This window comes from Equus quagga, chromosome 12 (genome assembly GCF_021613505.1).
Source record: "Equus quagga isolate Etosha38 chromosome 12, UCLA_HA_Equagga_1.0, whole genome shotgun sequence".
Taxonomy (NCBI): Eukaryota; Metazoa; Chordata; class Mammalia; order Perissodactyla; family Equidae; genus Equus; species Equus quagga.
Window position 1 is genome coordinate 1873019 of NC_060278.1, and position 15073 is coordinate 1888091.

Genomic DNA, 15073 nt, shown 5'->3' on the forward strand with positions numbered 1-15073 from the left:
GGAGACAGGATTTTAAGTGGGCCTTGAAGGATTGGGACAAATAGCGTGAAGGAGGAGGGTTGGAAGGCAAAATTTTGCTCAAAACCTACAAATGAACAATTCTCCGACCACTGAGATCTTGTGGATATGAAAGACAAATAAGGAATAAAATCAGGCTTTTGTTCCCTTGCGATCCCGTGTATATGAGGAGGTGATGGGTAAATCTACATTTTTGTCAACGTGACCGTTTGAAACTGAAAGGGAGGAAAACCCGTTAGACTGATGTGATGGTGCTGGCGGTGGGAGGGAGTTGGTGGAGCTGGTGCTGGGGAATTAGAGGGCAAGACTGAAGAGAATTCCTTTATTGGAAATACATTTATGTCTCAGAACTTGTCTATAGATTAAAAACCCAGAAGGAAAGAAGTCTATCAGAAGGAAAAGCAGTTTGGCTGGTATCTTTTTGATCATTTGAAAAGCCCATGGAAGTGTGTGGCAAGGAGACCGTGTGCCCCAGAATATTCACATAGGTCTGAAACAGCTCAAAGGAAAACCCTTTTGTTGAAAACACCTTTCCGACACCTTGTTCCTAGGAGCCCCCAGACTCGGCGGGCGCCCCGGCTCGCCGGTTCACAATGCGCCCCGCACGGCGGCCCTCGGGACGGATTTCCGCGGCCGTTCGCGATCGCACTAAGCCGGGCTCCCTGCGCTTGCCGTACGCGGACTCTACCACTGCTCCGCGGAGCTGGGGGCCGCGGAAGGGAGCTCGGAGCGGGTGCGGCGGCGCCGTGGCCAGCCCGTGGCCCGCACTGGCGCGGCCCAGCCGGGAGCGGCGGCGGCCTCGCACTTCGCGGCGCTGCCCGCGGCGGCAGGTGAGTCGGCGCGGAGCCGACTGGGCCCCCCCGCGCTCCGGGCCCGATGGCCGTGGCCGGCGGGGAGGCGGCCTCGGCCCACAGTAATGGCAGCGCTGTGAGCAAAGGACGCCAGCTGACAGCCGCCGCCGCCGCCGCCGCCGCCCACCCTCCTCGCCGGGGCCTCGTCCTCCACGCCTTCGGGCCGCCCCCTCCCCTGTCCCCTGCCCCTTGTCCCGCTTCTGCAGCAGGTAACCCCGCCGAGGGTCGGGGGCCGGGCTGCGGGCGCCGGGAAACTTCCCTTCCCGGCTCCTGGGTGGCGGGCACGGGGCGGAGGAAAGGAGTTGGGGGCGAGCGGGGGGAGGGCGAGGGGTGGAGGGGGCGGCCGGGAAGACGGTGTCGTGCGAGTGAGCCCGGCTTCCCGGAGCGCTGGCTCCGAAGCCCGGACGCCCCCTGGACGGATCCCGGGCCTCCCAGCCCGGCCTTGGCCGCCCCTCCTTCGGCCCCATTTTCCTCCGAACGAGGGAGGCGAGAGTGCGTGCACTCCTCTGCTTATTTACGGGCTCACATGGATCCACAACTCTGTGTGTTTGCGGGTGGGGGCCATCAGTCTCGTACGTCCTTCCCACGAGTATTTTCACTTTTGTTTCCGCAGACAGCGAAGATTGATAGCCAAGGGGAGGGGTATCCTAAGGGCATGCTAGATCCATCTCTACCTTAAGGGTCTGTGAAATAAGAGCCTCAGGCTCTCTTTAGAGGACTTAGTTACACACTGGGGAGTCTGGACCAGCCCCTACCACCCCACGAATGCGTGATGTAAATAAAACATCTGTGAATTGCAGGCTGTTGCTATTGCTAAGTCTTCTTTCCCCCCGGATCACTATTATCAGTAGAAGGGCAGTATCTTGGAAGTTTACATTTTGAAGATAATGAGATATCAATTGTTAACATTCGCTGTAGACTCTAATTTTACGGTATAAAAATCTTTGAACTAGACTTGTCCCAGACCTACATTCATAGTAAAATGTGGAAAATAATCACTTCGTTCTGATTGACTACTGACTATGCAATAGACATTTAAAAACATTCAAAAGACTGTTCCCGCCTCTTTAAAATATCACATTCCTTTCCAAGACAGACAATTGAACAAATTGCTTATACTTTGCCTCTTTTGCCCAAATACAGTGTTTGGAAGACCCTTCCAAAAGAGTCACAGGTGAAATGACAGATGTGTCCAGTGTTTTGAGATACTCCTTTTTTTTCAGATGCTGTTTATAAGTTGGGGGAACATTTCTACAGTGTGTGTGCACATAGTGTGTGAAAAATTCCTTATCTGTGTGTTTGAATGTTCACATGCGTCTTGAATACTCTTACTTCACTCTCTGCCCTGTGATGATTTTTGGTGTTTTATAAATATGGAGATAGTTTATCCATGTCTTTTACCCTCACCTGTCTGTCACTAAATTAAATTGTGAGTCTTCTTTAAAGTCAGTTTTGCCTTATCTATCGGTTGAATATTTATTAAGCACCTGGCTCCTAGGCCAAGCATCGTTGCACGCATTTAGGGATACAGCGGTATACAAGACGCATGAAATTTCTGCCCCCCCTGGAGCTTTGATTCTGGTGGGGGAGGGAGAGACAACAGTAAATAGGAAATAAACCTGTCTTCAGAGAATCATAAGTGCTGTGAAGGAACTCAAATAGGGAGTTATGGTAGAGAGTGGGAGAAGACTACTTAAGATGCTGTGGTCAGGAAAGACCTGCCTGAGGTGACCTTTGACCTGATATCTGAAAAGTGAGGAGGACTTAGCCTTCTTTCTGAAGGCTGACAGAGGACTGTTCCTGTCTGAGGGAATAGCAGATGGATCTGCCCAGAGTTGGTATCAAGCTTGGATTTAGCAAATGGAGAGGAGCTCGTGAAGTTGCACCCTGGTGAGAGCTAAGGGGGTAGGTTGTAGCCAGGGGCCAGATCACGTGAGGTCTGCTGTCCAAAGGAGTTTGACTTGTATTTATTTATTTTCTTTAAAGGTTGGCACCTGAGCTGACAACTGTTGCCAATCTTTTTTTTTTCCCCCTTTCTTCTGCCCGAAGTCCCCTCAGTACATAGTTGTATATTCTAGCTGTGAGTGCCTCTGGTTGTGCTCTATGGGTCGCTGCCTCAGCACGGCCTGATGAGCAGTGTCATGTCTGTTCCCGGGATCCGAACCAGCAAAGCCCTGGGCCGCCTCAGTGGAGTGCTCTAACTTAACCACTTGGCCACGGGGCTGGCCTCTGACTTTTATTCTTGAAGTACATGGAAAAGCTATTGGAGTTTTTGTAAAGCTGGGAGTGATATGGTGTGACTTCCAATCTGACTGTGGGGGAGATTGGATAAGAGGAGAAAAGAAGCAGAAAGACCAGTGAGAAGGCTGTGGCTGATTGAGTAGAGTAGTGACTGGAATCAGTAAAACAGATTTTGAGATATGTTTGGAGTTAAAGGTATTTATTGAACTTGTGATTTGGATGAGGGTGCAGTTGGTTGGGACGGGGTGACTCCTGGGGTTTGGGCTTCAACTGGAGGATGGCGATGCCATGTGTTGAGATGGGGAAGAAGTGAGGGAAGCGAGTTGTTATATGGGGATGGGATTGGATTGGACATGTTAAGTAGGACCTATTAGATGCCCAGGTGGAGGTGAGAAGTGGGCAATTAGATATGCAAGTCTGGAATTTAGGGGAGAGGTTAAGGAGTCACTCATTCATTCAACAAGCATTTTTCAAGCACCAACCATGGACCAGGCAGTGGGGATATAGTGGTGAAAAAAATAGACAGTCTTTGCCTTCATGGGACTTAAATTCTAGTGAGAAGAGAAAGATAGAGATGGGGAGTCTTCGTTTGTCTATTGGTTGATTATAATTATATTTTGAATAAAAATTACATTCACATGATTCAAAATTTAAAGTGTTTGATGGGCTATAGAATGAAAATCTCCCGTTTCTTGCCCGCCGTTACCCAGTTTTCGTTGGAGCCAGTCAGTGTTAGAAGTTTCTTACGTATCCTTCCAAAGATATGTTTTGTGCACACATCAGCAAATATGTATATATTCTCCCCACTCTGCAAAAGTGATAGCATAGCTGACTTGCTTTGACACCTTGTGTTTTTTAGAGTATTAAAGAGTATTTAAAAGTTAGGAACCAGCGTAGATCACCTAAAGAAAGAATGTAGAAAGATGAGGAGAAAACCCTGGGCTCTGCAGCCTGTTCTGACTTGCTCCTTCCCCTCTTTGAGTTTGGGACCTGGAGATGTGGAGTTGTTAAAACAGTTGTGACTTTTCATGAGACTTTTTACGGAAGTTTGCAGTGTTTCTTTTGTGTTCCACCTTTCTTACCTGTCTGTTCTCCTTATATGCTGGAAAAGTGTTCGATCGTTATTGAAAGCAGTGGTTTCATGTCTGTACTATCAGTTGAATTCAAGTAAATTGATGACAGAATCAGCCCTTGCATCTTAACATTTTGAAGACTTTTGACTGGGTAATGTTAAACCTTGGAAAAACAAGCAGAAATTTGGAATGTTATCATGAGATTTATAACAAGTTATTCATACTTGAGATATATGACTGAATTGTCTCTCAGTAATCAGTTAATAATCAAAATATCTGTTCAGAATCATCTGGCTGTTTGCCTGGGTTTGAATCTTAACAGTAATGTGTCTATTACATTGCAGATATTAGTATAATCCTTGTTACTATCTAGAATATCTGTGTTAGCCTTTGTATTTGGAAAGGCCTGTTGGAGACACTAGAACAGTGCAATTCCTTTGATTCTTAGAAGTTTTGAAACAGTGAGTAGTGTTAAGATCATCTGCAACAACTGTTGGGGTGCAGTTGTATCTGAGTCCCCTGGAGGAGGGGAGATGGACTGTTTTCTCTAAGGTACTTTAAGCTTTATTGTTTTGAAGAATTAGAAATCCAGACATTGTGTTCTCTACTGAATTTAGAGTGCTTTCCATGTTGGTTGACGTTGTGATTTTTCACTTTGCTGTCTTTAGCCAGATGCTTTCTGTATAAATTGATCTACCTGTTTTTTTCTGAGATTGTTCTTGATTTAAGAACCATTTAGTTCAGTTTGATTTTTGTGGTCATTTTTGTTATTGTCACCTCTACTTTATTCTTTTTTTCCCTGAGATTAAAGTAAGCAGCTAGATTCTAGGTTGAGGAAATATAATCTTTGATAGAAGATATTTGAGTACTTTTTGAAGCGTTAGACACTAATTTCGACGTATGATGCTACCATGTGAAGTATGTGTACTGAGTGTGTTAAGCTTACTTAAACTCTGTAAATCTATGGGTGTTAAGATCCTGTTTGAAGATTTTAGTTATCCAAAGGATTTTCATTTATACACTTCAACATTATAAATGATGGTACTGTTATTATTTAATCATTGGATTATGACCTGATTGTGTGTGTGAGATTTTTTTCATCAGTCAGGTTGACAGTTTATTATTTTTATTTCTCTCACCAGCTGTAAGCTTCTTGAAGGCAACATGTCTAGCACCTGGTAGAAGTCTGGACTATAGTAGATAAGTATCTATTAACTCAATGACTTAGGTCTTGTTCTAATGTAGGTTATTTTTCAAATAATGAAATGTTGGATTTACCATGTATTTCTTCTTCTTCTTTTTTTTTTTGAGGAAGATTAGCCCTGAGCTAACTACTGCCAATCCTCCTCTTTTTGCTGAGGAAGACTGCCCTGAGCTAACATCCATGCCCATCTTCCTCTACTTTATATGTGGGACACTCACCACAGCATGGCTTTTGCCAGGCGGTCCCGTGTCCGCACCCGGGATCCGAACCAGTGAACCCCGGGCCACTGAGAAGCGGGACGTCCAAACTTAACCTCTGTGCCACCAGGCCGGCCCCCTACCCTGTGTATTTCTTGAATTTCTCAACTTTGTTTTAATTGAGTTGAAGGAGAGAAAGTACAGGATACTTAAAACAGTTTTTTTCTTTATTTTGAAATAATTTTAGACATACGAAGAAGTTGCAAGAATGGTACAGAGAACTCAGGTGTACTCTTCACCAAGCTCTCCGTAATGTTAACAACTTACGTAACTAAACGCGGTGATCAAAACCAAGAAATTAACATCGGAAAAATCTGTTAACTAAGCTACAGACCTTATTTGAATCTCACCAGTTTTTCTGCTAATATCCTTTTTCTGTTTCAGGATTCAATTCAGGATCAGACATTGCGTTTAGTTGTTGTGTCTCCCTAGTCTCTTCTAATCTGTGAGAGTCTTTTCTAATCTTTCATGACCTTCACCTTTGTGATGAGTGTGGTCAGTTATTTTGTAGATTGTTTTTCATTTTGGGTTCGTCTGATATTTTCTCATGATTAGATTGAGATTATGCATTTTATGCAAAAATACTGGAGAAGTGATGCTGAGTCCTGCTCAGTGAGTATTGAGTCCTACTCAGAGCATCATATCGCAAGATATAGGATGTCAGTATATCCCATTTGAGATGATGTTAACCCTCATGTGGTTAAGGTCGTGTCTGTCAAATTTCTACGCTTGAAGGTTACTGTTTTTCTCTTTGTTGTACTAGATATCTTGGGGAAGTTCTTTGAAACTGCAGATGCCCTGTTCTGCTCAAACTTTTGCCCACTTATTTCAGCATTCTTTGGTAGATCTTGCCTGTAACAGTTACAATAGTGGTGTTTGCCTGATGGTGATTTTATATTTTTCTCATTTCCTTCTACATTTATTAGTTGAGATTCTTCTTTGGGGAAGACCTGTCCCTTCTCCTTATTTATTTAGTAATTTGTTTATTATCAGTATTGTCATAGAACTTGTTTTATTCTGTGGTTTATGGTCTAATACTATTGTTTATTTTGTTGTTCAGGTTGTTCTGCTATTGCCGTCAGGTCGGCTCTTTGTCTTTTCCACATGCCCCCATCCTCATGTCTGGAGGAAAGCTCTTTCTATTTTCTGGCACCATAAGAGGTTCCAGGCTCATCTTGTATCTTCCCTACTGCAGCCCTGAAATCGATCACTTCTCCAAGGAGCTCTGGTTCCTTCTATTGGAGACTGGTATTTAGAAACCAAGATCTGGATGCTACGTGTGCTCATTGCTACTGGGGTGTCATTGCTCCCAGGCCTTCTCAGTGGACAAAGCTAGAAATATATGTATGTATACTAGTCCATGCATATGTAACATCTGTGTGTGTGTGTTAACCACAAGTTTATACTGATAATTCTGATTTCAGTCCAACACTGTAGAGTTTATGCTAGCCATTCCCCTCTAGTTATAACTGCTATTTTCTAACAGAAATGGAGCATACTTTTCTAATAGTCATAATAATCATGGAAGTGGTATGAAGTTACCAGAATAGTGAATGACATGACAAGAAAAATATCCCCAAGTAGTCCTGATCCTTAAGAAGAGTTTTAGGGGCCGGCCCCGTGACCGAGTGGTTAAGTTCGCATGCTCCACTTTGGTGGCCCAGGGTTTCACCAGTTCTGATCCTGGGCACGGACATGGCACCACTCATCAGGCCATCTTGAGGCAGCGTCCCACATGCCACAGCTAGAAGGACCCACAACTAAAGTATACAACTATGTACTGGGGGGATTTGGGAAGAAAAAGCAATTAAAAAAAAAGAATTTTAAGCTTGCTCTCAAAATATTTCTCTCTTATTTGGTAAAAGTCTGTCTCAACCAAAAATAATGACATTTTGTCTTCATAGTTCCAAGTACTGTTTTGATCTGTAAGCATCCATTTAAAGTTTTTTACAGAGCGCTTTGCACTGAGATTCAGATACTTTCTGTTGCATCAGAACTTTGTTGTCCATGTCATCTGGATTTTAAGTCCTTAGAATAGGGACAGTGCTTTTTTTCTTTTTTTGTATTTTTTAAATTGTGGTAAAATATATGTAACCTAAAATCTGCCATTTTAACCATTTTTGAATGTACGATTCACTGGCATTCATTGCACTCTTAATGTCGTCACAATCACTGCTACTATCTAGTTCTAAAACTTATTCATTACTGCAAGTAGAAACTGCAAGCATTAAGCTGTCTATCCGTAAGTGCCACCATAAAGCCATTTACTGATAATCCAAGCAAAAGATACTCTCCTTATTGGCACTATATACAAAAGTTAACTCAAACTCCCCCTCCTGCTAGTACCTAGTAACCTCTAATCTATTTTTGTCTTTATGAATTTGCCTGTAGTAGGTACCTCATATAAGTAGGATTGTACAGTATTTGTCATTGTGTGTCTGACTTATTTGACTTGGCGTACTTTCTTCAAGGTTCATCCATGTTGTAGCCTGTATCAAAACTTTATTCCTTTTTATGACTGAATAGTATTTCATTTATATACCACATTTTACTTATCCATTCTTGTGTTGATGGGCACTTGAGTTGTTTCTACCTTTTGGCTGTTTTGAATAATGCTGCAATGTACGTTGGAGCCCAAGTATGTACATCCCTGCTTTCAACTCCTTTGTGTATATACCTATGAGTGCAGTTGTTGGACTCATGATGAACTGTATTTAGCTTTTCAAGGACCAACTAAACTGTTTTCCATAGTGGTTGCACCATTTTACATTCCTGCCAGCAACACACAAGGGTTCCAATTTCTCCACATCCTTGCCAACGTTAGTTATTTTCCATTTTTTGTTTGTTTGTTTTTAGGATAGCCATCTTACTGGGTGTGGAGTGGTATCTCGTTGTGGTTTGGTTTTACATTTCCCTAATGGTTTGTGATGTTGTGCATCTTTTCATGTGCTTATTGGCCATTTGTATCTCTTTGGAGAATTGTCTGTTCAAGTCCTTTGTCCATTTTCAAATTGGGCTTTTTGTTGTTGTTGAGGTGTAGTTCTTTATATACTCTGGATATTAATCTCTTATCAGATAAATGATTTGCAAATATTTCCTCTCATTCTGTGGACTGTCTTTTCACTCTGTTGGTGGTGTCCTTTGTTGTATGAAAGTTTTTGATTTTGATGGAGACCAGTTTATCGATGTTTTCTTTTGTTGCCTGCACTTTTGGTGTCACATCCAAGAAATCGTTAGTAAATTCAATGTCAGAAAGCTTTTTGCGCGTGTTTTCTTCTAAGAGTTTTATAGTTTTAGCTCTTAAATATAAATTTTGATCCGTTTTGAGTTAATTTTTGTATATAGTGCCAATAAGGACAGTACTTTTGCTTGGCTTATCAGTAGGTGGCTTTATGTTGGCACTTATGGATAAATAGCTCCACACTTTGGCTAGCTTGGAAGTTAATTTTTAGAGGGCTAAAAAAAGAGCAGTTAGAAGATAATCTAGGATGAAGGAAATGGTATGGCACTGTGATGAAAGGGGTTACCTATTTTCCTATCTGAAACAGATAAACATTAAAACGAACCACTTGTGAGAAAAGTGGAATGAAAGAAAGCCTTTTCAATAGGTAATATGGTAATAAAGTATGAGAAGGAGTGAAGGCAACAGTAAAGTTTTAGTCTTCATTAGATTCAAACGCCTGGATGGAAAAGTAAAATTACAGAAAAGAGTAGAAAATAATGCTTCATCATCTTAGCATTGTCCAGCACACTTGAAATATATTCATAAATATTGTCTTTTATACTATTTTTATGTTGTGCAAATGGGAAGAATGAAACAGCAACTAGCCTAGGATCACATTGTCACTGACAGAGCCAATTTAGAGTGTTAGTTTCTTGGTTCACAACCTTTTCCTTTTTGAAAAGTTTTTTTTCTTTTTCTTTTTTTTATGTTTTGCCATCAGCAGAAGCTTCCTCAGCCTGCCTAAGACACTCAGAGTTTTGCGTGGGACTTGCTTTCTTCCTGTGGGCTGCACTGTCATCCATCCATTTGCTCTGGGCCAATTCTAGTTTCCACAATGGCAAATAGTAGAAAGGCAGTAGAGGCAGTGGATGAGAGCTTCCTTCAAGCCACACAGATCCCAGTTCAAATTCCAGGGTTGCTAATTAATAGCTATGTTTGTTTTACCTTAATTTTATAAATGTCAGTCTCTTCATCTTTAAAGCAGGGAGCATAATAGTTGCCGTCTTAGGGTTATTCTGAGGAATTAATGAGATAATGTATATAATGTGTTTGGCATGGTTTCTGGAATATATGCAGTTGATAAAGGCTTGCTCCTATTATTGTTATTATTATTCACAGTTCTGTAATTAGACGTTGTTATGATGATGGTAAAGAAAGGGCAGAGTACATCCTGCTCGGTGTCCCTCCCATGGGAAAATGCGTGTCATTATGTCACATTTATTTTTATAACTTGCTATGTTGGGTTGCCTTTATTCTTTACCTTAAGGGACACTTAAGTGAAAGAATGGCATTGTAAGAGGTTGTGTTGTTCATACTGAAAACTCTCTTTGGGATTTTAAACAGGAGTTGGTCAGCAAAGCTGATATGTATCGTCTTTTTTTATTCTGCCACCTCTGTGTCTTCTGTAGTAGTGCCAGGACATGGGTGGAAATTAGTGTATTTTATAGAAGTTGACGAATAGATTACTTTATCTGGCACAAAGGACCAGTTGAAAAATAGTAATAAAGTTGATAAGAATTGGAAGGTGAGGTAGGGACTCTGGACTTTATCACAGTCAGTTAACAAAACCACTGGAAACTGGTTGGAGTGAGATCTCCCTCCTCCATAAAAGTGATGTAACCCCATGACGAAAAGAAAGACAGAGACTCAGACAGAGCAAAGGAAGTTGTCACTGATCTTAGCATCTCAGCCTTATATTTGTGAGAAAAGGTTTAAATCCAGGGTTTTTAGATTATTTTATTTAGTTTAGCTCTCCGAAGAATGGGATAATAAATACTGGAAGTCATTGGCTAGTGCAGAGAGAGGGTGCTTGGAGTAACCCTTTTTAGCGTTTGAGTTGAAGACCAGGCCTAGAAAAAAGTGTGTTCTTCCTGTTTGGATTATTTGTGAAGAGGCTGATTGCTCGCAGCTTTGTCTAGCATGCATGCTGGAGTGGGCTTGCCCACTCCTGGGGACTCGGACAAATTCAGGTTCTCTGGTTCATCTGAGATACATATGAGAATATTTGTTTTTAAGGCTAGTTGATGTCTTAAATTCCTTCCCTACATTATTAAAAAAAGAAAAAAAGAAAGCAAATGAAGACATTAAACTTTAGGCTGATAAAAGCAATGTAAAAACTTGGAGTACAGTCTGTACAGACTTGTGGGAGAATCTGAAGATCACCGAGGAGAGAAGGGTCTTTAATTCTGGCCAAGTGGGCTTATTTTAGAAGCAAATGCCTTCTGTAACTTCCTTATTGTAGTGGAAATACACTCCCTACTTTCCACTTTCCCCCTCCCTTTTTTTTGAGACTTTAAGATTTTCTTCCTGCACTACACGGTTTGCCAGCTGGGACTGATGACAGACTACTGTATTTCTCTTTACTGTTTTTTCCACCAACTTCCTCCCTTTTTTTCCTCTCTAAAGCATACTATATGTATGAGAAATTCTTATCTAGGGAAGTCATATGATGAAAGTGACATTTGTGGAGTATTTGGAGCTCGGTGGGTCAAATCTTACTACAACAAATAGCACTGTACCCTGAGCCTCCAAATAACAAAGATACCTCTTGACTTTAGCTAATGGCTCACTCGTTGATACGGTAGATGAAAGCGTTTAGATGCATTCTTGGAGATTATTTTCATGTAAAATCATGGTAGCATTTTTGGTCAGTGTGCACCAGAAGCAGCTTTGGAAATGGAAAATATTGCAAAGTTAATAATGCTGTTTATTGGGTCTTAAACATTTTCCTTATTTTGTGTATTTAGAATATAACCTGCTCTGAGTCCACTGAATGTTATTTTATTTTTATTTTTGGTGAGGAAGATTGGCCCTGAGCTAACGTCTGTTGCCAATCTTCCTCTTTTTGCTTGAGGAAAACTGTCCCTGAGCTAACATCTGTTCCAGTCTTCCTCTATTTTCTATGTTGGACACCGCCACAGCATGGCTTGATGATCAGTGCTAGGTCGCACCTGGATCTGAAACTGTGAACCTGGGCTGCCAAAGTGTAATGTGCAAACTGAACCACTATGCCGCCAGGCTGGCCCCCTGAATGTCAGTTTAGAAATTATGGTATATTGACTTATCTGAAGTTAATTTAGGTCCAGTATTTTATTTATTGGTAATTTTGGAATGGCTAAATTTTTATTGCCAGTAATGATCACTTCTGAAATAAAAACTTAGCATCAGTATTTTGTTTTGTTTTGTTTTTTACTAAAAAGAGAATCACAATTTTAAATGTTTAGCCATTTGCATTTTTGATAATTATACTTTTGGAAGGCAACTGAAATGTAGTACACCAAAACATGTATCAGGAGTTAAGCTGTAGTCAAACTCATCAGTATGTTAAACATGGTATACATTTTACTAAAATAGTTTATACTTCAAATAAAATATTTAATTGTGTACCAACTTCAGTTCTTTACTTCATATGGAATGTTTTGAGATTCTCTAACTGCTTTACCTGTTGAAATGTAACGATCCAAATCATTTCTTTGTATGAAAAGTGTTGAAGGGAAGAACAGTATCACTCCAAGTTGAAATCCAGCTGACCGTGGCAAAGTTATATCTTTTTTATTTCTGCGATTACTAGTAACTTTTTTTTTTTTTAAAGATTTTAATTTTCCTTTTTCTCCCCAAAGCCCCCTGGTATATAGTTGTATATTTTTAGGTGTGGGTCCCTCCAGTTGTGGCATGTGGAACGCCGCCTCAGCATGGCCTGATGTATGGTGCCGTGTCCATGCCCAGGATCTCAACCAGCGAAATCCTCAGCTGCCGCAGCAGAGCACGCAAACTTAACCACTCGGCCACGGGGCCGGCCCCTAACTTTGTTTTTTAAAATGTCTTTTTGGGTAGGAATTTTGTCAGGCTGTGTTAACACGTCATACTTTGGGGCAGTACCATGTTGTTTTGATGGTCTCTCTCAACCTCAGAAACCTGAAACTCATTGGAAAGTTAAGATTCTCAGGAGAAAGGAAAGAAGGTTATTGATAGGTCAGCTTTCAGTTTTCTGAGGAGTGAAGTGTGTGTAGTGAGGGGAAAAACTTGAAAAGCAAGAGTGATTTTAGAACATTTCTGTTAGAAATCTAGACAGCTTATTAACTTGATTTTCCTGATTGATGCTTTATTCTCATTTTTTACCTTAGGTTAGCTAGCTCTTCTCTTAGAACTGGTAACTGATTTTAAAATCTTTGTGGTCAGAATATTAGTAAAATATTTACTCACGTTAATGGGAAAGCTGTCAGAGTGATAAATTAAAAAAGCACAGAGTTATATTTTTCCTTAAACAATAAAATATTTGATACATACTAGTGATTATAAGTTACAGTCTTTGAAGAATTTTAAGCAGAGGGTGTGATATAATCACACCTGCATCTTGAAAAGCTTAGGTTGGCCAGGGTATGTGGAATGTATCCAGGGGTCAAAAGAGGCTACGGGCAGGTCATTCAGGAGGCGGTGGCAGTGGCCGGTTAAGAGGTGGTGGTTTGGCTTAGGGTGATGTCAGTGGGAATGGGAGGAAGTGGATGGATTCGAGATGTAGTTAGAACACAGCGTTGACAGGACTTCCTGATTGGTTGCATTGATTTGTAGAGGAGAGTGGGAGAGAAATCAAGAATGATTAATGAAGTTTCCAGCTTGAGGAGCAAGGTGGATGACAGTATCATTTACTGAGATGTGGGATACTGGAAAAGGATGGACAAGTTGGTTTGAAGGGTCAGGTTTATTGAGGTTTAACTTACGCATAGTAAAATTCACCCTATGAAAGATACACAGTTGTTTGAACTTAGACACATTTATATGGTCATATAACCACCACTACAATTAAGATATAGAATATTTTACCACCCGAAAGTTTCCTATTGCTTCTTTGACAACCAGTGATCTGATGTATGTCCCTATATTTCTGCCTTCTCCAGAATGTCGTATAAATTGAATCATGCAATCAAGTAGCCTAATGAGTCTCTCTCCTTTCCCTTAGCACAACGCTTTTGAGAATCATCCGTTGTTGGACATGCATCAGTAATTTGTTCCATTTTGTTGCCGAATAGTATATCGTTGTTTGAATGCAGCACATTTTTTTTCCATTCACCAGTTGTTGGACATTTGGGTTTCCACTTTTGGGCAGTTATGAATAAAGTTGCTCTAAAAATTTGTGTTTAGGTTTTTTGTAATTATGTGTCTTCATTTCTCGTGTATAAAAACCCAGAAATGGGATTGCTGAGTTACATGGAAAGTGTATGTTTAATAAGAACTGCCTAAGTGGTTATTTCTTTTTAAATTTCCACCTGCAGCAAATGAGAGTTTCAGTTGCTCCTTGTTCTCATCAGTGCTTGATACTGTCAGATTTTTTGAGCCATTTTAATAAGTATGCAGTGGTATCTTGTTGAGGTTTTAATATCTAATGACTAATGATGTTGAGCATCTTTTTACGAGCTTATTTGCCATCAGTATTTCTGAACTGTCTGTTTGGGTCTTTTGGCCATTTGTTAATTGAGTTGTATGTTTTCTTTCTTATTGAGCTTTGAGAGTTCTTTATATAATCCTTTATATGTACGGTGTGTGTGTCCTAATTCAGATATATATTTTACAAGTATTTTCTCCTGAGCTGCAGCTTGTCTTCACATTTTCTTTTCTCTATTTTTGAGGTGTATTTAACATATAACATACTAGTTTCAGGTGTACAACATAATTATTTGATATTTTTACAGTTTATATTGCAAAATGGTCACCACAATAAGTCTAGTTAGCATCCATCACCATACATAGTTACGAAATGTTTTTCTCGTGTTGAGAACTTGTGAGATTTAGTCTCTCTTATTAACTATAGTCACCATGCTGTACATTACATCCCCATAACTTATTTTATAACTGGAAATTTGTACCTTTGGACACTCTTCACCTATTTCGCACACTACCCACCTCTGGCAACCACCAATCTGTTCTCTGTATCTATCAGTTAGGTTTTTTGTTTTGTTCCATACAAATTTTAGCATCATTTTTTTCTGTTTCTGTGGAAAATGCCATTGGAGTTTTGATAGGTATTGTATTGAATCTGTAGATTGCTTTGGGTAGTATGGACGTTTTAACAATATTAATTCTTCCAAACCATGAGCATGGAATATCTTTCCTTTTATTTGTGTCGTCTTCAGTTTTTTTCATTAATGTTGTATAGTTTGCAGTGTACAGGTCTTTGTCCTCATTGGTTAAATTTATTTCTAGGTATCTTA

At 40.5% G+C, this 15073-nt stretch overlaps 1 protein-coding gene across 5 annotated transcripts in view; it reads left to right on the forward strand.

Annotated features, from left to right (window-relative positions):
- The first annotated feature begins 721 nt into the window (after positions 1–721).
- Positions 722–15073, forward strand: part of CUL2 (cullin 2) — a 96820-nt gene continuing 82468 nt past the window's right edge. Inside the window, exons 1-2 of one of the 5 annotated variants that reach the window (XM_046679144.1) lie at positions 895–1078; positions 5326–5383. The gene's annotated coding sequence lies outside the window, so the exon portion shown is untranslated. Of the gene's footprint in view, positions 849–894; positions 1079–5325; positions 5384–6787; positions 6989–15073 lie in introns of those variants that run through there. The other 4 variants (XM_046679143.1, XM_046679145.1, XM_046679142.1 and 1 more) reach the window with 4 other exon arrangements.